This window comes from Hippopotamus amphibius, chromosome 4, assembly GCF_030028045.1.
Source record: "Hippopotamus amphibius kiboko isolate mHipAmp2 chromosome 4, mHipAmp2.hap2, whole genome shotgun sequence".
Taxonomy (NCBI): Eukaryota; Metazoa; Chordata; class Mammalia; order Artiodactyla; family Hippopotamidae; genus Hippopotamus; species Hippopotamus amphibius.
The window spans coordinates 100,241,326-100,247,512 of NC_080189.1; positions in this window are offsets into that span (position 1 = coordinate 100,241,326).

Below are 6,187 nucleotides of genomic sequence, written 5' to 3' on the forward strand. Positions count from 1 at the left end.
AGATCAATGGATCAAGAAGTGACACATGTACACAATGGAACATGACCCAGACATGTAAAAGAATGAAATAGCGCCACTTGTAGGAAAAAAGTTAAACGTAGAGAAATCATTCACAGAGGGGAAGGCACGTGAAGACGAAGGCAGAGGTGGGAGGGATGTAGCCACAAGCCTGGTTATGCCTGGAGCCCCCAGAAGCTGGAAAAGGCAGGAAGAGCCCTCCCCTGGAGCCTCTGGAAGGACCTCAGCCCTGCAACACCTTAATCTCAGGTACCTGGTCCCCAGGACTGGGGGAGGATGAATTCCTGTTGTTTTAAACCACACAGCTTGTGGTCATTTGTTGGAGAAGCCACAGAACAGTCGCACAGACCCTGCTCTGTAGGATCCTGGAAGTGTGGGTCTCACCAAAGGCAGATAGAGGCTGGATTACAGGACTGTTAGAGTCCGCATTGGGCCCCCAGAAATCCTAAAGCAGTGTCTGGACACCAGAGTATTGAGGGATCAAGTCTGAGGTCCATCCTTAAGGGTGCTGTCTGCACGTGGCCTCTGCAGGTTCTTACACCTGTACATGTGGGGGGTATTTCAATCCTGATTGAGGACCTTTGATGTCACCATTCATGTTACTAATTAAGAACCCGCCAGTTACACAGATGAAAACCCTATCAGGACACTTGCTACACTGATGAACAATTCTGAAGTCTGTTAGAGGCGGGCAGTTTTCTCACATGCAGCCAGCAGCCCCCTGGCAAGCAGCGTTCTCATTGGAAAGCGGGTGGAACGTGCAGAGGCATCTCTGAGTAAACGTTAACTGGCCCCCAGGCCGACTGCTCCTGAACCTTATCCACCCTTCCCAGGGAAAACACCTAAATACGTGCAAAGACCTTACAGGCTGGAGAAGAGGGCTTGGAGCCATGCCAGTGACAGCATCTTTTCTGAGTTGGTACCCGCAGACCATGCGGGATCATCCTAGCCCAGGTGTTTTTCTGAAAGCTTTCCATTTACCTACCTGAGTTACCCCTCCTGTCCTGGCCCTCACTGTTTGTTTGTTTCTTTCTTCCTCACCTCTGCCTGGGGGGAGCTTGCAATGCAGGTGTGGGTGACAAATCCTCTTCCTTAGCAGGTAGCAGCCCAGCAACTCCTGTGGAAGGTCCAGCAGAGCCCCACTCAGACTGGGCCACCTGTTAACTGTAATAACAGCTACTCTGCGCACCGAGGCCGAATAGAAATAAGGAGACAGAGATTTTGGAGGAAGAGAGAGATGGCTGTATTTTTCTTTACCAGGCAAAGGGAGGACACAGCAGGCTAGTGCCTCAAGAACTGTGCCCTTGTCCCTGGGAGTCAGGGAAGATATTATACGTGGGGCTCGCAGTCTGGGGTCTGTGAAAAGGAGCGAGGTGATGGAGGGCTTGCATCCTTTTTCCTTCGCATTATTCTAAAACAGCCACAGCTGGCGTCAGGCCACCCGGTAACTGGGGTCTGGCAGTTTGTTGACTGTCTGTCTCTGGTTTGTCGGCTGGGGACCTCCTTTCTGAAATGCAAAACAAACTAGAGGAATGATTTTGTTACAATAGCCGCATAGGGTCCAGAGAAGTAATAGGGCTAGGGAGTGAGAGACAGGATGTAACTCACACAGAGTTAAGTATCAGGGAGTTAAAATCTAGTTACTACAGATTAGTGACAGCTAAGTAAAACAAGGAATGATTCACTCTTTCCGGCCAGGTTATCCTCCTCCTGTAGCCTGATCGAGGTTCTCTTTGTTTTCCTTGCTCTCAAGAGGAAAAAGAACATTATCACTTCTATTTGCACTGCAACACACCCTCAAGGCCATGGCCCCTCACCCCTCCCACCAGCCCAGCCCAACAGCATGGCTGCTGATGGGGCATGAAGTATGATGTCAGGTACAGCTGCGGTGCTCTTGCTGCCTAGAGAGTGTTTATACAGACCTCAACCCAGGCACACCTGGGAAGGGCTGGCCGGCCAGATCAGGCTGCCCAGGTCAGCCAATCCTTATTCATCAGGGGCTCATCATTGCAGAAAATGGGCCTTGTTGTGCCAGCCAGGTGCAAGGAACAGGTATGAGGTCCTGAGGGTCAGGATAGACATGGGGCTGCAGCTCTGGCTGGTTTTCTTTTCTCTCTCTCTTTTTTTTTAAATAGCTTTATTGAGGTATAATTGACAAATGGGAATTGTATATATTTAAAATGAACAACTTGATGTTTTGATATATGTATACATTGTGAAATGATTGCCACAATCTAGCTAATTAACACATCCGTTGCCTCACATAGTTACCATTTTCTTCATCTTTTCTCTCTTTCTTTTTTTTTTTTTGTGGGTATGTATGGTAAGAATACTTAAAATCTACTGCTTTAGCAAATTTCAAGTATACAGTATGGTATTGTTAACGTTAGTCACCATGCTGTACGTAGATCTCCAGAACTTACTCATCTTGCATAATTAAAGCTTTGTGCCCTTTGACCAATATCTCCCTATCCCCCTGCCCCTCATCCTACCCCCAACTCCTGGCAACGACCATTCTACTCTATGCTTTTATGAGTTTGACTATTTCAGATTTTACATAAAAGTGAGATCAATGATCTGAGCATAAATCTTATATCTAGAGGAAAATAGAGACTGCCTGACAGTCCTTTATAAAACTCTGAACTAGGTTTTGGTAAAAGTAAGTGGCAGTGACTTCAACATTATCCTTTCAGTAATCACTGAAGAACAGGTAAGCCATGTTGCTGGCTGAGTGCAGACCAACGTGCTTAGCAGCTAAGCGGGGAGTTAAGTTTGACAGTTTGTGTAAGTTGAGGACCCTAGTAGGATACATGCCACATGGAAAGCTCCCCAGTTTCCATTTGTAATTGGGTGGAACCCAGGCAAGGTCAAGACTCTTTTTGATTAATAGCTTCAGTTTTGCTCTAACACACAGACGAATGGGCAAAGGAGGCCATCAATTTCCACTTCAAGGAAAATGGTCTAATTTGTAGATCAGGAGCCGATCCCCACAAGCACTGTCTGTAGATGAAACATTGTGTATGTGTGCTGTTAGTTTTCATTCATTCAGTAATATTTATTGAGTACCATTTATGCTTTTTCCGGCTGGTTTTCTAATCATTTCCACCGGCCCATGAGTGAGAGGCAATTTCAAAAAAACCCCCTCCTAATGAGAAGAACCCAGGAGTCAGGGAGAAGAGGGGTGGTGGGTGGAGACAAGAGCCCAGTGTCCCAGGTGCAGTGGAAGACTCTGGAAGACCATGTAGAGGAAGGTTGCACAGAGTGAAGCCCAGGGTCACAGACCTGTTTGTTAGTTCAGGTCCTATGCTGAGGTGCTCAGGATCAGCTCTGATCAACAGGTGGGCAGGGGGTGGTCTGCAACAAGGGCTATGTGCTGAGCCCTGATGAAGTACCTGCCCAGATGGGCCCCATGCCCTGGGAGGGGGCTGCCCATGAGAGCCCCCCCCGCCCCCGCACTGGGAGGGGCGTGTGAACAAGCTCCCTCTCTTTCCAGCTGGCCCATGGTTGCTTAGAATGCAGGTTAAAATCGGCCAAGGGCAGAGTTCAGGAGCAGGGTTGGGGGTCCCTCAGGTGTGGCCACCCAGGGAGGCCCACCTGGGTCCTGAGGGGTAGGGTTTTTTGGGGTCTGTCATGTAAATGTGCCCGACCTTGGCCTACAGCCCCCCAGGGGAGGGGGAAGGGGACTCAGGAAGCCCCATCATGCATCACGCCATCAGCACAGACCAGCCTGGAGGAAAGCCCATAGAGCATGGACACGCCCAGCAGACACAAAGTGACCTCCTGGAGCCAGGAGCAGAGGCCTGGCCTCTCTGTGGGCAGGTGAGCCTGCACCGCACAGGCCCTGGTGCGGTGTCCTTTCTGCGTGGTCACCATGGGTGCACGCGGGTCAGCCAGCATCTGTACCTCAGCCTGTGACCACTGGCCACACTGTCCTGCTCTGCGCACAAGACCAAGGCCAATGGAGGGACCCAAGGGGGTGGGAACAAAGTGGGTCACAGTCAGGCTGGGTGAGAAACAGTCCGAGTGTTACCGAGTCCAAGCTCAGTCTCTTCGCTGCCTGACAGGGCAATGAACAGGAGACAAGGTGTTGAGGCAAGGAATACGACTTTATTTGGAAAGCTGGCAGACCAAGAAGATGGCAGACTCACGTCTGTTGAAAAACCATGTTGCCTGAGTTAGAATTCAGGCTTCTTTTATACTAAAAAGGGAAGGAGGTGGGAGCAAGGGTGGGCAGGTGTGGGAGCCCAGGGGAGCCCATGAGATGGTCCTGGGTGAGCCCTGAGGCTGGACAGGGGCTGTGGAGCTGGGGGTGATCATTGTTGGAACCAACAGGAGATGGCCAGCCAAGGGAGGAGGGGTGGCAGTGGGACAACAGAGACACCAGCAAGCCTAGCCATTGGCATGGGTATCCAGGCTGCTCTTTGTGGGCCTGCACCCAGAGCATCGCCACCAAAGTCCCGGTCCCACTCACCTCCAGCTCCCAAACCTGGCCCCGCCCCCAGCATCAGGCTGGCCCCACCCTTCCTCTCTGGAAACCACCACAGGTGCTGCCAGACCCCAGCCAGGAAGAGAATGGAAGCCCCGTGTATACTGCTGGAAACATCCGTGAAGGGTGATCACTTTCATCTTTACCAGGCAGGAAACTCTACAAATTGAATTGGACTGTGATAGGGTTGAGGTGGGGAAGTGTGGGTGCTTGGAGCTGATAAATGGAATATTTATAAATGTATGATTTATAAATGTATGCATGTTTTATATTTATGTATTTATAAATGTATGCATCTTTTTATTGTGTATGAAGTTGAGTTGAAAAGCTGGCTTAATAAAATTATTTTTTCAAAATTCTAACTTTTAACAAAGGCCTTCTAGGGGGAAACTTACATTTCTCTTCCTGTGCCTTTAAGATGTAAATATTCTACCTGATCTTCCTAGGATGCTCTGTGTGAATGTGTGTGTGTTTTGTTAATGGCCAAATGATGGATCCTTTTAAATTGGAGAAACCAACAAATTGGTAAATTTAGGGCACTCTCATAAACAGCTGTTTTATTGGTACATATAAAACAAACATCAAATGAGAGATTAAAAAAACAAGTATAGATATATCTAATGGTTAACCTAAGAACTTTAGTTTAAAACAAGAAAAAAATGGATTGGGAAGCTTCACTTATGGTCTTTGCTTCCCCTCAGTGGGTCTTACAGATGCTAATAAAGCATTAGAATAATTGACATTAACAGGAAAAATCCTGTAAGGAAAGTCTAGATACTATTTTCAACAAAGTAGAAATTTTGAAGGAATTGTCTCAAATGAATAAAGAAATCTAGAGATGGTTATTTAAAACGGGGTAAACAAGATGGCCATTTATGTGATTAAAACACAAGGTTTTGACATTACTATACTACCTAAGGTTAAATGGGCCAAAAGGGACCCCCTACTGGTCCCCAACTTTAAAAATCAAACAAGTCTGTTCTATTTACCCCAGTTTTAAAGTATATATTTAAGTGGCTAGAAAAAATTTACACTGAGACACCTGACCAGCAGTTATTTGGGGCAACAATTAGGCCAAAGGATCTGAGTTCCTCAGCATAACCCCATTCTGGGGATCCTAGAGCCTTTTATATACTCATAAAAATAGATGAAAACTGACAGAGAACAAAAAGAAGAAAAACTTTTAGAACTCCTCCTGTAAGATAAAAGCTTGTTGATTGGATCCTAATAATAGCTAAAGTTAAAGGTATAAAGGTTGGCAAAATTGAGATTAAAGTGTATAAAATGGTTATATTTAAATGGGCTTTATATAAGATGGCTACATCTCTTTTGTTTAATTTGTCAACTATAAATTGGCACTTGCCATGGGCACTTGTCATCTACCTCTACTACAATGATTAAATTACATGTATTGCTGCAGCTGCTGACCTTCCACATCCCCTGAAGGGAATTAAGGGTGGAGACCAGGAATGAGACACTCTATGCTTTGGAAAATGGGTGGAACAGGTCTTTAGATAGGTGTTTTCAGGAGCTGAGTTTATGAGCCCAACCCTTGCATCTCTCATATCTAGAAAAGGAACTAAATCCCTACATGGTGAGGTCTGCTTCTAATGACTAGCAGAAACCCCCTACAAAAAAATGTATTTGCACCCCACTCACACCAATGGACAGATCATCCAGACA